Source organism: Cupressus sempervirens, chromosome 6 (assembly GCF_028749045.1).
Source record: "Cupressus sempervirens isolate cs-2001-9-10 chromosome 6, ASM2874904v1, whole genome shotgun sequence".
Classification (NCBI taxonomy): Eukaryota; Viridiplantae; Streptophyta; class Pinopsida; order Cupressales; family Cupressaceae; genus Cupressus; species Cupressus sempervirens.
The window spans coordinates 160,107,348-160,124,878 of NC_143123.1; the positions used below are offsets into that span (position 1 = coordinate 160,107,348).

Here is a 17,531-nt window from a genome sequence, read left to right on the forward strand (position 1 = left end):
TTCCACATCTGTGTCCAATTTGTCTTCATCCTAGACGAGTTAAAGTTCAATCTGGACTAATTTAAGATTGCGTAATATTTCGTCTTTTGCATCTTGATTATTAAATTGTTGGCAGTTAAAGTGCGTAAAACATTATAAAGTTGTACGTGAAAATTCACTGAAGTTGACTCTATTGCTCGGATGAGAGGTACTGGTCTTACTATTATTGAAGTCAGAAAATCTATATATTCCTTCTACAAGCATTGGATCCATTTTTAAAACCTTATACAAAACATTCAATCATTATCCAACATCCAATTTTTATTTTAATTGAGTTTGAGGACCTTGCCAGCCGGAGAACTCCAGAAGTTTAAATTTGCTTTAGAAAAACTTTGAACCAGACAATCAACGTTTGAGGTGAAGGTTTACTTGCCTAGGTGTAGCAAAGCCTAACGTGCAGTGGAATTGAGAAGTATTCCTATTCGTTGGCCAGAACTAATTGAGAAGTCCTATCGGAGAAGTGGCAGGCCTTTGGATTTCCAATCTATGGTTTTGGGAACCAACAAGACCATCTCTTTACTCTTCATAGGACCCATCTCTTTATTCTTTAGTCATCCACTGACTATTTTGTGGCATATACATATTGTTGTCATCCATCTCATAAAAAATTAAGTCCATCATGCTTTTGACTGCCCTTGTCGATATGCTCCAGATGCATTATGACCTATTTAGATCCAATAAGCTGGTAGTAGTTACATTAGGTTTTAGTGGGTCAGTAAAGACTAAATGGACTAAGAAGCGAATGGTCTTGGTATGAAATATTTTAGGAAATATAATTTACTAACTGTGCTCTTAATATGTCTGTAAAAGTGCTTTAATGCTGAGTACATCCTTAAACTATTAGTCTTTGAGCATCTTTTGGCACTACCTTCTTGGTCATTGGAGTGAACTCTTCCTTTTGAAGCTTCCCTAAACTAATTTCGTGTCATCATACCCTTTTTATTTTATACTATCACTGTTAAGAAGCAAATTGTCTTGGTATGAAATATTTCAGGAAATACATTTACTAACTGTGCTCGTAATATGTTTGAAAAAGTGCTTTAATGCTAAGTACATCCTTAAACTATTAGTCTTTGAGCATCTTTTGTCACTGCCTTCTTGTTCATTGGAGTGAACTCTTCGTTTTGAAGCTTCCCTTAAACTAATTTCGTGTCATCATACCCTTTTTATTTTATACTACCACTGTTATGCATAACCTGAAAAAGTTGTCAACAATCATAGGATTGTTGTGAGATCCAATACTGCTGGTAGTAGTTGAAGTAGATTTATCATGTCTTAAAATGTTAATAGGCAAAAAGTCATTTACTAACTTTTCTCTTAATATGTCTGTAATGATGCTTTCATTCTAGATAGATGATTAAACTATTAGTCTTTGACTATCTTTTGGCACTGTCTTCTTGTTCATTGGATTGAACTCTTCCTTTTAGAGCTGCCCTTAAACAAATGCTGGTAGTAGTTGCAGTAGGTTTATCAGGTCATTAATTGTTTCAGGCAAAAGGTCATTTACTAACTTTGCTCTTAATATGTCTATAGCAATGTTTTCTTTCTAGGTAGATGCTTAAAGCCTTAAAACTTTTGGCCCTGTCTTCTTGTTAATTGGATTTGCCGTTGTCTTTGACTATCTTTTGATACTGTCTTCCTGTTCATTCAATTGAACTCTTCCCTTTAAAGCTGCCCTTAATCTAATTTCATTTCATTTTTCACTTTGATATTCTACTATTGTCAATGCTCATGGGATTAACCCATTAATCTTTACCTTTCCACCATGACTGTTTTGAAACACATACAATCTAATGTGGTTCATCTCATAATAATTTAAGTCTCTCATGCTTTATGTTTTCCCTTTTTGGTATGCTCTAGATGTTTTATGACTTCTTTAGATCCAATTATGCTGGAAGTAGTTGCAGTAGGTTTAGCAGGCTAGCATGGATTAAGAATAAATGCTCATGGTATTAAATCTTTTAGGCAAAATTTCATTTACTAATGCTCTTAATATGTCTGTAAGAATGCTTTCTCTCTTGGTAGATGCTTTCTTTGACTATTTTTTGGCTCTGTGTTCTTCTTTATTGGATTGGATCCTTCCTTTTGAAGTTGGCCTTAAATTATTTTCATGTGATCATACCCTTTTGATGTTCTTCTACCAAATTTGTTGCATCACCTTTAAAAGTTTTCAATAGTCAAATGGTTGTCTCTTTTCTATCTAGTTTATCTTCTATGACTGTGTTTCAGTGCATGCATACTAGATTCATTCATTTCATAAAAAAAAAAAATTGTTTTGATACAAGACCACCGTTTTTTGTATGCTCCAGATACTTTATGACTTGTTTAGATCCAAATGACCATGGTATTAAATGGTTCAAAGGAAAAGATCATCTACTAACTGTGCTCTTAATATGTCTATAACAAGCCTTTCATTCTAGGTAGATGCCGAAAATTTAAACTATTAGTCTCCAACTATCTTTTGGCCCTGTTGCCTTGTTTGTTGGACCAGACTTTTCCTTTTAAAGTTGCTCTTAGACTAATTTTATCTCATGATTTGATCTTCTACTACCACTGTTAAGCTTCACTTGAAAAGGTTGTGAACTGTCACAAGACTGACTGATTACTTATGCATTGTTATTGTTTTGTAACACATACATACTAATGTCATTCATCACATAAGAATTTCATTTGTCATGATATCTGATTGCCCTTGTTGCTATGCTTTAGATACTTTATGACTTCTTTAGATACAATAGTTGCATTATGTTTAATAGGTAATTAGAGTCTGATTGGGTTAGGAAGCAAATGATCATGGCATTAAATGTTTCTGGCAGGCAAAAGGTCATTTAGTAATTGCACTCTTGATATACCTGGGACAGTGCATTCATTCTTGGCATTTCTTTCTTGTTCATTGGACTTTCTTCTTTTTGAAACTTCCATTAAACTAATTTCATGTTGCCATATCATTGTATAGAGAGGTAACATTTGCAATTACCTTTCCACTTTTTGATTCTTTCCAACCTGGCCTTTTTAATGGTGCTGAAGCAGGCTCCTATGATGGCAGGAGGAATATCTTCCAGGGGGACTGAAATGAGGTAGACTTACAGAAGATTATGTAGGAGTAATCGAGGTAATTGCCAGCGAAGAGCTCAGATTGAGGGGTGCAGTATACATGGCTCCTAACGGGGAAAATACAATTGATTGTAGAGATAAATGGGGAGCATGTGAGACAAAAAATTGAGTAGGGGAGACAAAGGGTTGAGGTGCTGTAGAAATCAGAGACTGAGAAGAGAGGAGGGTTGGAGAAGAACTTACCCCAGGAACATATGGTGGTGAAGGAACTATCTTTTGGTGTCTTCTTATTCATTGGACTTCCTTCTTTTTGAAACTTCCATTAAACTAATTTCATGTCACCATATCATTATATAGGGAGTGTAATGTCCCCTCTTTAGGTTGGACATGCAAATTACATAATTGCATCATGTAATGCTATAGGCTTCTCAACAGGTCTAAGTTTTTGATTAGGAAGTAATTGGCTTCCAACGTACCCAATGTTATTATCATTTGATTTGTGGGTTGAAGAGTATAAATGTTAATCAAATTGCCTAGATACTATCTAATGACTCCCTCAAAGTTTACAGGTCCAAGTCTGTTTTACAAAGATTTACAGATCATTGACCCTTACCCTCTATTGGGCAAACCCTTGGATTTATACAAGCTCCTCCTTGATAGCCTAATTCACCTTTTACCAAACATCAAATAATATTGGAGATAATCTCATTCAATAATTATCCTTGGTAATATTATAGAGTTGAGTCTATTCAAAGTTAATCCAATTCTGAATACAATCTCAACCAAAGCACTGCAATCCAATTCCTATCCATGGTATTTGTCTTCACTCTTGAGAAATTTCAATATATCTTGATCATCTTCAAAAACTTGCCAATTTTTGACATTATCAGGGATTGAAGGCCTTGTTAGTATTTCAACCTTAGATACCCCTGCAAAAGATATATCATTTGGTTTGATAGTGATATTTTCCAAAAGGTCTGCCATCTTATTATTTGTTCTGTCCATCCAAATGATTTTGAATGCATCAAAGGCTTCAATTTCGTCCCAGACAGTATTTCTGTATTGTTTCAGCCTTTTATTTTTTGATTCATATGCATGCCTTACCAGAGACACTACTAACTCAAAATCACCAATCACATGTAACTTCTTTATACAATGTCTAGCAGCTACTTTCAATCCCAACAGGAGTGCTTCATAATTTGCTATGTTATTTGTACATGTGAAGCTTAGAGTAAGAGTATTTGAAAGTTTTCTTGTCTAGGGAGATGAGCACTACTCTAGCCCTTGCTCCCTCCTTGGAACTAGCACCATCAAAGTACATAGTCCATAGTTCCTCTGAATCAAAACATTTATCCATCTCTTGTGCAATCAATGTGGGGGTTTTCTCATTTTCTAGAACAATTATCTCAACCCTGAAGGCATTTATGTCATTGTCCAAGAAGCATGTGGTATCATTGTCTATGTTTTCTTCTATCATGTGGGTTACCCTAGGCTCTCTGTTTAACTTAATGGCCTTATCACCAATATGGAAAGTGGCAAATGATAAGTCACATTGTAAACTTCTCCCCATAGCAACACTCTTTTTTTGGACGATAGCATACCATACTAAGGAGGGATATGTACTACTAAGACACTCATGGTAAGATTGTTTTCAGGATATGCAGCTAGCTTGTATGGCAATGCACTAATAATGCCTATGACAGGGACTTCTCTGGGGAATCAAGAGCACAATATCTTCCTTGCTTAGTATCTACTTTCAAACCAAGAGATTCAATGACCTTAAAAGGCATAACAATATTTGAGGCACCAGATTCAATCATGCATTTTTTTATAGTTTTACCATTTATAATTAAGCTTAGAAAGAAAGGGTCAATATTTTCGATATAAATTGCTACAGATTTGTCTAGATATATAGGTGGGATCTGGGATACTACCCCTTGTTCATCCTCCCTTGTTTTGGGTAAATTTTGAGCCTTTTCTTCTAATGGTGAATTGTTCCCAGGAATACTATACTTTCCAATCCCTATCAACCATGTTAGAGCCTTATTTCTATGTTCTTCTATTCTAAACATTTCAGACAAAGGAACCTTCACAGTGATTTGTGACAACATGGTCATCATATCAACAGGAGTATATGGAGGAAGTGGATAAGCATACCTTTATCCTCATGAGGCTGACCAACAACAATCTCAACTTGTTTATTTGCATTTGGTTCAGGCTTTTTTACTTCTGTAGCTTCTGTCCTTTTATCTACAGCTTGAATACAATTGCCCTTTTTGGGTTCCCACTTCTTAGCTTTAACAGGGTCTTTTCCTTTATCAACATCGGCTATTTTATGAGTAACATCCTTAATGAAAATGCCAGATGACTTACCAGTGTCATTATTTATTGTTCCATTCCTTAAGTTATAAGTACTCTAAACCTGGGCAACCATATCTGCAATTATTTTGTCAATTTCTTCCTTGGATGGTTTCCTCAAGTTTATATGTCCCACATCAGATGTCATATTGCATGCTCTGTTATCAACTTCGTCCTCAACATCTGAAATTTTTTTCTGGTGATAAACCCCATATACATCTCTCTGAATATTTACATCCCATTCTGATTCTTCCAAATCAGACTCAATATAATTACAGCAAGAATCTACTAAATTGCAAGCCATATCATCATGACTTTCTCCATCCATAACTTCTTCTGATTTTGATTGCTGTGATGCAGCGATTGACTGAGCCACTGCACAATACTCTGGGCATGGGGAGATTGGCAAGCCATACACCAAGGCACCTCTTCATGACTTTCACATTTACTTCAATGTAAATGTGAAATTGCAATTTTAAGAATATCTTTGATTAGAAGATATCCAAACATTTTTATATCATTTATGATATCATGAGTAATGGCCTCCTGAATATCAACACATGATATTCAACAAGTACTCTGAGTAATGGCCTCCTGAATATCAATTCATATGATATTCACCAAGTACTCCAATGATTATAAGGTAATGGCATCTTTAATACCATGTTACATGGTGTTCACCAAGTACTTATGCCATATCTATACAACCAACTCATAGACCGTCAATGTAATGATATCTATCACTTAGTTGTTGAATTGTAAGATATAATCTATCATGATCTACATAGACAAAAAAATGTCTATCACAATAGAAAAATTTAAGTTATTGTAAGATCATCACATTTCAATAACTTCAGCAAATACAAGTGATGATCATTTGAAAGTCATCACTTATGATGTACATAGGGGCAGGCCCATTAAAATCATTTAGTCACACGACATCAAAAGTTTACATGAAGTCAAACTCCCTCTGAATCTGATATCAACTTTCTGACCTCCTCCCAACGAGTCTTTGGATGATAGCACTTTATGCATTCAAGGACCAGTTATGTACACTGCACGGATATGGGAAATCCTCCTCCATTAGCTAAACCACTTTCTAGCATCTTATCCGATGGCGACAATCTTTTTCCTTCTTCTATACTATCCCAAAAACTTTTAGACTTAAATGCCCCACCTGTCATAACTTTGTACCTGACATTTGAGGGAGGTTACTTTCAAACACTAACATAAATTCGTACCCTTGATGTTTTTACTTCATATTGACCTGGTACTTCTTGTTGGAGAAAGTCTTTGTGCTTTTGTAAACTTGATTAAAAATATTCTTTCACGATGCCAAACATCTTTGCCACTTAAAACTTAAAGAGATCAATATGTGATGCAATTTTTATATTGCTGGTGAACTTCTGTGCTTCATCAATTCAAATACTTCTAAACGTGTATCTGTATTTTCAAGCCTGCATTTAACCTTGTACTGCTTGATAACAAAACATCTTTGCAACAACTCTTGACTCAAATAATTTGTTCAAGAGTTTTTTTTTTCTGATATTAAGTCCAACAGTTCGGATGCTTTATTTCCACATTTTGCATATATTGCATTTGCAATATTCCTCAATCAGTAAAATCACCATCTTATTACTTAGATAGTTATAGTTATTTGGATGTTGTGCCAGCATCCTTGTCAAAATGATTTTAATCAGTATACTTTCAACATACTTGATGTGACTATGCAGCCTATTGACATTTCGTCAAATAGTTAGATAGCATGCTCTTTGAATGTTCATAGATTGGCTTACTTAATGGTGACACAATATTCAATTCAGGGGGTCTTCTTCATGCAACCAATTGTATTGGACTTAAAAGTCTCTAAGCATCTGCACTTAACCAATTTCCTTCACAAAAAAATCTCTTATTTTTTTTTATGAGATACTCCATCTAATTGAGACATGATGTCAAACAGACACCAAGCTCTGTTCACGATCCTCAGAATCATTTAACCATGTGACAATTAACCTTTCCAGCTAGCTTGAATACACATTCGAAACCCCCTATTTTCCTTGCATTACTTTCATACTCTATGCGCACCTACAAGCATTGTATCAAACAATTGACCATGGTCTCTGTGACTATATACTCACATTATTTGAAATGCTAAAACTGGAGAAAGGTTTTGCACCTCAGGAGAGCACTTCTAATCCTTAAGATCTGATAAACATTTCCTTTTTCTTTATCGTTTGATGGAGAATTTTGTTGAATGATTTAAACATATTCACATCAGTCCCACACTGTGCCGACATACGCAACTGGATACTGACAGAATATTTAACAAAATTATGACTTAAAATCTTGCAAAGTGATTGGGGGGCGCAATTTTCAATCCTTTCAGATGCATGCTGAATGTTTTGATGAATGCAAACTCCACAGATGATGTAATTGCTGCATTATCGATTGTGTCAAACCAGATCAAAGACAAGCTGCATTTTTCATCGCTGAATAGCATCATTTATATCAAATTTTGAATGTATTTCAACTCCCACTAATGCGTGACCTTTCTGAATATATTATAATTGTCTTTGCAGTTTTCAATAGCACCCTCATTAAGGGATTGACCAGTGATCTGATGCCAAACTGTGAATGCCAAGGCTAGCTGTGGTTCAAGAGAAGGCTTACAACCTAAGACGTAAACTGCTTATGTATTGCCACTATGCTTGCTATGATCTTCTATTTACAGGTTTGTGATATTAGCTATAGAGGCACACAATGGACCTACAATCGCTAAGATTTGCTTGTCTAGTCGTAAGACGTTATTGGTGAATTCTGAAACTTCTCAAATCTGTTCTGAGACCAGATTCCTGATCTGATGTCCCGATTGCAATGCTGCTCTGATACCATGTTAAACTTCTAGATCAGATTGGTATATGATATTTACTATATATATATAGTACTGATTTATTTATCATTTCTTGATTCTAATGCTTCTCAATCTCTCTCTGATTTCAGACTATACTAACCAATATAAATGTCTTGATGTCAGACTGCACAAACTGTAGCAACTGCAAAAGCTCTTTACACTGTAATAAGGTGGATGTCACATTAAATGTTGATTCCGACAATGTGCTTTAGAAGACTATATTAGTGTATTTGTTCGATGGCTTATTGTCAGCAGTGGTCAACATTTGTTTATACCACTGTCAAGGTCATGACCCACGGTGTATCATGACTCCTGAAGGAGTCAGTATCCAACATGGGTTATGACTCCTCTAAACTAATGATGACCCGAACATAAAACAACTGCATGGGTCAAAGTTTTGTAGTTGCTCAATTCATGAATGATTATAATGTGTTTTAATGTATAAGTTTTGTGATTTAGTATATGTAAAGATATTTAATAAGTATATATGTAAATATATACCCACACAATCTTTATCTTTACTACACTTCTTTCTGCTTAATTCATGAATGATTATAATGTGTTATAATATACAAGGTTTGAGATTTAGTATATGTAAAGATATTTAATAAGTATATATGTAAATATATACCCACACAATCTTTATTACACTTTTTTTTTAATAAAATAATATTTGAGTTCATTTAATAAGATATATATTTGATTGAATATATATATATATCATTTGATTGCATAATAATATATAGATAAAACTATATATATGGTGTTTATAGACATCTGCAATTAGTTTTATCCTGACTTGACTGTAAAACTTTAAAAAGGTCAATAACAATACAACAAATTAGAAACTCAGAATCTGTCATGGCCATCAAGACCGATAATCATCTATTATTGATTACTGACGGCTTACAAAATCGAGGTTCCCTCTGAAAAATCAAATGAATGCCATTCCAATATTAATATTTGCTTATTACAAGGAACGGGTAACAATGAACCTGCATAATCAATGCATATGGATAGAACCAACTATTGAATGCAAAACAAAGAAAACCAACTACCAACTGTATCTCAGAAACGTATAATACTGATACCCAAAATCAGTTTAAGCCATCGAGATACTACATTTTGAAATCCTAAACACATTCGCATGCTGCAACAGATATAATGGAAGGTGGAACAATTTTTAGATTGGACCACCTAAACCAAGCACTAAAACTTTCAGACTATTTCACATGCACCATGGCTGTCAACAACCAGAGGAAATAAAAATTTTACATTCTTTTCATCCTCTGGTTCTCTATCTTTCTGGAAACAATTTCGGCCCTTATATAATGGCATTTGGGCAGTAGCATAGTAACTGTTTGATTCACCTTTGCCGCAGTTCGGTACTGTTGAACATTTTATTATTGATGACCTTGTATTTGGATTTAAACAGATTTACATATGAATCATATAATGAATAACATTTTGGGATCAGAATGTCATAAGATTTCATATTGGCTTCCTGTAGCAGAGGCGCTCCTGCACAACGACTATGATTTTGAGATCAGTTACATCAAAGGAGAAAAAACCATGTTGCAGATACCTTAAGCCATAGATGACATATATCAGCTGTAGCTTCAATGCATATAAATTTTAGGCAACAGGTTGTTCAACATTTAGAAGGCAATAAATTTTACCATCCAATAAGAGAAGCCTTTTGAGGTAGACCTCGAGATCATAGGTATGATGAGTTCCGGTTTGAGCTAGATGGGTTATTAAGGTTTCAAGGTAGAATGTATATTCTAGAGTCGCCGAAATTAATAAATCTAGTATGGAAGGAAGTACATTTAGCGTCCTACTCTGGACATCCAGGAGTTACTAAACTTCTGGCAAATGTTAAACCTTCGTACTTTTGGAAATTTATGAAGAGGGATGCTGCTAGACTTATAGCCAGTTGCTTGCAGTGCCAAAGGGTAAAGGCAAAACATCAACACTCAACAAGGCTACTACAACCACATGCTATGCCAGGCTACTACAACCACATACTATGCCAGAACTGGAATGGCAGGTAGTCTTCATGAATTCTTTTCCAAGGTTTGCCTAAGCACAATTTCATCTTATTGGTAGTTGAAAACATACTAAAGTAGCTCATTTCATATCTAAAAACTTGACATATGGAGCACCCACCATAGTGCACAATTTTGTACAGGAAATTTTCAGACTTTATGAGGTACATGAAAAGATTATATTGGATAGGGATGCTAGGATGATGTCTATATTCTAGTAAATTCTTTTTGCAGCCTTAGGTACATAGTTGATTATTAGTTTATCCCACCATCCAGAAACTGATGACCAGACGAAACAGGTCAATCACATATTGAAAGACCTTAGAATGTATTGGATGGACCAACACTAAGTGGGATGAGTATTTTCCATTAGTTGAGTTTGCAGACAACAACACTTATCATTCCTCTGTCAAGATGACTTCATTTAAAGCATTATATGGAAGGAGCTGCAAAACTTCTTTTAACTGGGATAAGCTAGAAAATAGGATATTCCTTGGTCCATAGATGCTTTTAGAAATAGAAGGGCAAGTTAAATTGATTTGACAATGATTAGAAGCTAATGATCAATAGAAGATCTATGTAGATGCAAAGTGAATGCCCAAACACTTTGACGTGGGAGATAATGCTCCAACGAGTCAACAAAAAAACTATGATGGGATACATCAGCAATTTCCCTATTTATTTAATGGTTATAACTTGAGAATCTGTTGGGTCTCTTACTTTCTTTGAAGGTTTCTTTGAGTGCTACATAATTTTCAGCTTCCTAAATCATCTATCCCTATTTATTTAATGGTTATAACTTGAGAATCTGTTGGGTCTCTTACTTTCTTTGAAGGTTTCTTTGAGTGCTACATAATTTTCAGCTTCCTAAATCATCCTTCTGACCCAAAGTGGTCTCTTTTTGTTATTATTTTTATTTTCCTCTTGATACTCCCTCTAAATCTCAGGAATAGTTTGGTTTCCATTTGTGGTTTCTTTTGGATACTCCCTTTGAAACTCAAGAGCAAGATCCTCCTCCATAACTTTAGGTGAATCTTGAATTTCTATCTCATTAGAGCTCTTTGCCCTTTTGAAGGCAATGTCTTCTTTTAAAATGGCTCCTAGATGCTTTTGCCCTAAATGAGGTTTCTATGTTTTGGTCATATAACATTGTTCTTGCGGCTTCTACAATAGTTCTATTTTTCCTCTGAATGAGATCATTTTGTTGAGAATTATAGGGTACAATAAACTCCCTAATAATCCCAACATTACACATAATTTTAAAAAAGTTTCTAAGGTGTATTCCTTCCCATTGTTTGTTCTCAGTACTATGGTAAGGACTTTGAATTCCTCAAACCTTTTAAGTATTTTCTTTGACTCTTTACACTTGAGAAAGTATATCCAGGTCTTTCTTTATAAGTCATCTACAAAAATAATATAATATAGGAATCCTCCCATGGGAGGTACAAACATGGGTCCACATAAGTCAGAGTGGACTACTAATATATTTTTTGTTCTACGCAAACTATTTTGAAAAGTTCCCTTATTGTTTTTCCATAAGGCATATCCTTTGCATGCCCTATTATGAGTTTGATTTTGTTTGGGTAGTCATGTTACCAAATTTTCCATTGAGGTTAGGGCACAAAAGTGAATATACCCTAATCTTCTATGCCAAATCTCATTTGAGTTAGAAGTCTCATGGTTGAGGGCTTAATTTGTCTCAGTGCAAAGTTTGTATGGTATCCTTGTCATATACCTATGGTTTGAGGTTTCTTTATGGTGGAGTTCTTTGGCCATGCCAAAACTTTCCCATCAATGAAGGTACCCCTATATCCGTTGTCTTCCATGGCAAATATGGATACTAAATTTCTGTAATGTCCCCTTTTCTAGCTATTTACATCTGACGCATCGTTAGCTTTTTCCATCATGGTCTTGTGGGCTAACTAGGTTTTTGATAAAGGCCAATATGAGTTTGACACATGCTTCTTCACTTTCAAGTCGATCAAAGCGAAGATAGCGGGGGGGTCTTGATACTTACTATTTATAGTAAACCAATTGGGGTCCGTGTTTCTACATTTGCAATATTGAACTTGGAGTATCTAAGCACGAGTTTTTCGATAAACTCTTATACATGGTTTTATGTGTTGGATAGGATATTTATTTTAATGTCTAAAGATTAACTTGTTTTGATAAAGTGTCTTTAAAATTAAAAAGGGAATTAGTAAGTCACTTCAGCTTATAAAGTTATATTATTCTCTCGTGGAAAAAATACAATGAAAAGGGAAAAGAGAATTAAAATGAAGAGTCATCGTATTGTGCTTAAAAGGAGAGGAGGGAGTTCACTTTCAACATGCTTGAATTGATTTGGATTGAGATTTCTCTTAGAGAAATTAAGGAAGCTTCAGCTTCTATTCAAGATCCAAGGACACAAACTCTCAGGTTCTTCTTCGGTGGACTGGATGTAGCCCCGATTCATCTTTTGTGGTGCATTAGTGATTGAGTTCACAATTACTTTTCATGTTTATTTATCCAATCTAACTGTTATTATTGTTTTTATGATTGGATTGTTATTGTATTGCTAGTTTATAATGCAATAACTAATTCAAGAGTATTTGCTGGTTAGTTGTGCTGGCTATTTAGTGGTTATTTGCAAGTTATTATTGTATAATTTTGGTTTGTTATTCTGAAATATATTTGAGGAAAAATTGGAGAGAATATCTAGGTTGGATACTACAATTTCTCTTAGTTCCTTGTACCAATAGTACTCCAATTAGTTGAATAGAGATGCCTGGTTTCAATTTGATGGTGCAAGTTCCGACCCCTTTTACTAGATGTGTAGAATTATCCCCATTTGTTACTTCTTCAGTTCTTCTACCGTAGTATCTAGGTATTTTCTGAATCCTATGATGTGCCCTGATGAGCCACTATCAATCATCCAAGTTGAATTTGTTTGATACTTGGTTTGATAATGTTGAGTAGAAAACAAATTTCTTAGAATAATGTTCTATATTTGTTTTTCCAACTTTAGCAAATGATGCTCGTGTCTTTGTTCTGTTAGGACATTTGATTGGATACTGTTCATACTGATTACATCAAAAGCATTGAATTCGAGAAACATCTTTCCTTTTCTTGGATGAACCTTTCCCATGAAATTTTTTCTTTCTTTTGAAATTCTTCTTCTTACCTTTCTTATGAGAATTTGTGTTTAAACATGAATATCCTCATCTATAGGTTTTTGTTTGTTTTCTTTTGTCATTTGTCTAGTTTCTTCTTGAAGACAATTGGATCCTAACTAATCAACTTTTGGGAGTTTTGATCTTGCACTTGTTCCTTGAACAAATGACTCCCATGAATTTGGTAAGTCACCTAAAGAAATTAGTATTAACTCTTTGCTATCAATTTCATGTCCAACTGTTAAGAGTTGATCCCTTAGCTTAGTGACTCTCATGAAATATGCATTGATGGATTCTCCTTTGTTCATGCTTATGTGATTAATTTACCTCTTTAGAGGAAAGGTTGTGCTGATGCTATTTATTTCAAATGTGCTTTTAGGAGATTTATACATAAGGCTTATAGTTTCATGTTTTTCTAATATGGGTACTATATGATCCCTAATTGCATCTCCTATAAGTTTCATGGCTTTTTGATTGTTCTCAATCCATTGAATTTACTCTGCAAGGTCCATTTTTTTGTAATGATCCCATCTTTTGGCCTTCACGTTCTTTTAGTAGTTGACCAAGTGTGTGTGCGTTAGCCTTGTTCTACATGGTCCCGAAGGCTAACGAAGGGTTTAATGGGATCCTGGAGTGTTTTGGCCTAGTCATTTCCAGTTTGAACCAAAACGAAGTTGATTTACTCAGTTTCAAGCATACTTACTATTTTTTAGTAAGTCGGCAGGACACAGTGCAGGTCAATTTTGGTGATTGGATTCGATACTCTTCGGTGAGAGCTTTCCGATGAGCTATCACTCGCATTATTCGGAGTCCGATTGCTAATACATTTTAATGCCTGAAGTTTTGTTAAAGTAACATCTAATTTAATTGTAAAATATTAAAGTGTTACTTTAATATTTATTTTATGGTGATGTGTACCCAAAGGAGACATAAGGGGTATTTTAATATATGTTTTATATATTACACATCTTTTATCCCACATTGCCCATATGAGTTGAGCGGACCCTTGGAAATAGAATAAAAGGAAGCATTTGTGACTTCATTAGACAGGTTGAATATGAGAAGAAATTGGTGTGTGAGTTGCAGCTCCGTTCTTGGCATTTGAGGACGTCTATCCTCTCTTGTAACATTCTAGACGTCATTCCCTTGGGGTTTGGCCTTTGGAATTCTTTGTTATTGGCTTCATTATCAGGCAGTTTAGTTGCATTTCCGGCTACAGGCAGATTTGGTATTTTGCTCATATCTTCTTCACTACTTGTCCGACGCTTATGCCGCTTTGAGGGAATGGTATTACGAAGGTAGTGGACTGATTGAAGGACAAAGTATTGTAGCAGCAAGTTCAAAAGCATGGGCTGGATTATTATGTCAATACTGCTGAAGTAATTAGTGAGTTGTTAAATCTGCCATGTATTTGGTTTTATGAATTCTGAAAATAACATTTTATTAGCAGCAGTTCATTTCCACTTTGCATATTATTGTAGTTTTTTTCTTGTTTATGTTGTATGATACCAATTCCATGCACAAAACACAACAAACAAATAAACGTTTGATTTTCGGAGTTATAAGGGGTTTAAAACATTAAACGGAGAAATAAGAGGTTGCATGCAAACTGTTTGACAAAATTCCTTTCAGCAAATTGGTTTAGCTTTTTGGGACATCTAGGGGTGCCCATTACATTTTTGTTCTTTCACAAACGAGTTTAATTTATTTTCTTATAGTATCATCATAATTCTAAGCTTCAAGACAATCCTCAATTTTGATCATACTTGAGATTATGAAGAATGAGATGTGACTGCAATATCAAGGGAGAGTAGTATGATATCGTCATAATTCTAAGCTTCCATGATGTGAAGTTGCTTGTACCTTCAAGACAATCCTCAATTTTGATCATACTTGACATTGTGAAGAATGAGATGTGACTACAATATCAAGGGAGAGTAATCTAATATTTCAAATTTAATTCAAATCTTCCTTAGCAAAGTTCTGATACCATGTCAATGTAAATTAAATTTATATCAGATTAGAGTAGTGAAGAGAATACTGGAAGGGAGGAAGATGATCCATCGCAATCCCAATCAAACCAAAAGAAATAGAAGCCTGGGCGAACCAACACCAAGCCGTGCTGCTCATAGGGTCGAAACTCGCAATCATCGTGGAAGAATAGTAGGCCAAGCAGGAGTATTTGTGATGATCCTTAGAGGAGTCTATGAGGCCTTATAACTGGTGAATCCAAACAAAATCAAGGATGGTCCCAAGTCTGAAAGAGTCGGCACCAAACTCCGCCAAGATAAATACCAAGTGGGTGGACCAATGACACCTAATAATGTGCCAAAGGATGGTTTGAATACACTCCACAGAGGCTCAATCTGACTCAAGGGGAGGACCCAAAACTATGGATCCATGACCAGAGAGTCCAAGAGGGACATCTTGGTCAAGGTAACCTTTAAGTGATGTCTGAAGCACTATCTCTACAACATAGTCAGGGAGTCGAGCCTCTTGCTCACACAGGGCCATATAGTAGATCTTGATGCATAGGGACTTTAGAACCTTTTAGAAAATCAATACACGACTTTATGTTTCACATGCATGCACACAGATTTCATCAAACGCATAGAAATTTAATGAAATGAGGGTCAACACATGAGGATGTTGCTCATTCAAATCTACATTACAACTTGGTTTTCCTGCAACATAGTATGGCAAAATAATACAGAAACAAATAAATGGATGAAACTAAAGAGGATCCTCTAATGGCCGACAAAGACCATTGGAGGATCTTTAGAAAACCTCCATTCAAAGGCCACTATCAAAACAACAGAGTGATCCGGCTGATAGGAAATGAAAAATAAGAAAATGCTAACTATTAAGATGTGATTTTCAGATTTCTTCCAAAATGAAGATCTAAATACAAACATAAAAATGCATGTAGAATACTATTTTGGTAAGCATTCACTTATGCTCCATTTAACAGTAGTCAAAATTGGATCCATAGGTTGTGAGGTAATGTATGTTTATTTGCATGAATTTTTTGGCCCTTGTTTATGCCTTAACATTTTTGACTTACTGTTTCTTTGCTACTTTTAGGATTAAATCTAGTAGAATTACATGAAAAAGTCACTTATCAACATCTCGACTGTAATTTGACTAGACCATGGGTTTAACATAAGAGATTTAGTGCCAAAGACATGATACTATATTTTGTATTTTGTGAGTCAAGGAAAGCACCCTTTCTATTAAAGTAGTTAGGAAATAGACAGTGTACTTGGGGACTTGTCCCCCCCAAAATCCCCGACGCACTCGGGATGTCTCCAATGGTGCCAACAATCTTACCACTGTCTGTCGGAAATGTGGGGATGTCCTGGAATCCTTGGAAGGGTTAGGCGGATGCAAAAATGGTCCCCTGACCCCTCTCAGGATGTCTAGGTGTCTCCCATCATGACAGAAATAAAAAGTGCAATTTATGAAAAAGACAATTTTAATTTGATAGTTTTGGTGATGAATGAGTTTTCTGATCTGCCAAGGACAATTAGAGGCCTCCTTTACTACATTTTGACATTTTGATTTTGTAGTTTGTACTTGTTTTGATATCATGCTACTCGATGTAATCATCTTTATGATTAGATACTCATACTTTGGATATCTATTATGTAATAGAACTCTACCATTAGCTGATTCTAATATTTAAAATTCTATTGCTCAATGTTCAAAGCAATGCAATGCAATGTTCAAGTATTTAGCAATTCTAGTTTACTAATTTTCTGTTTTACGTCTTTATATGCTATATTGTTGTACAACTTTTCATAAATAGCTTTTTAAGTACAACATGAATAGTATATCCGCCCCTCCCCATTGCAATGTCCTCATCCCCAGGGTGGTGTAACTATGGAAATAGATTCAAACTTTTATGATTTCTTGTTGTTTGTTGTGTACTTCCTCAAGTTGTTGTGTCTTGTCATGCATAATGAATAT

The 17,531-nt window shown here is 35.0% G+C and overlaps 1 long non-coding RNA gene across 1 annotated transcript in view; it reads left to right on the forward strand.

Moving 5' to 3' along the window:
• The window catches only part of LOC149551741 (uncharacterized), a 69,432-nt gene extending 65,986 nt beyond the window's left edge, over positions 1 to 3,446 (forward strand). The window contains exon 4 of the long non-coding RNA XR_016353331.1: positions 3,086 to 3,446. This is a non-coding gene — a long non-coding RNA (uncharacterized LOC149551741). The remainder of the gene's footprint in view (positions 1 to 3,085) is intronic.
• The last annotated feature ends 14,085 nt before the right edge of the window (positions 3,447 to 17,531 follow it).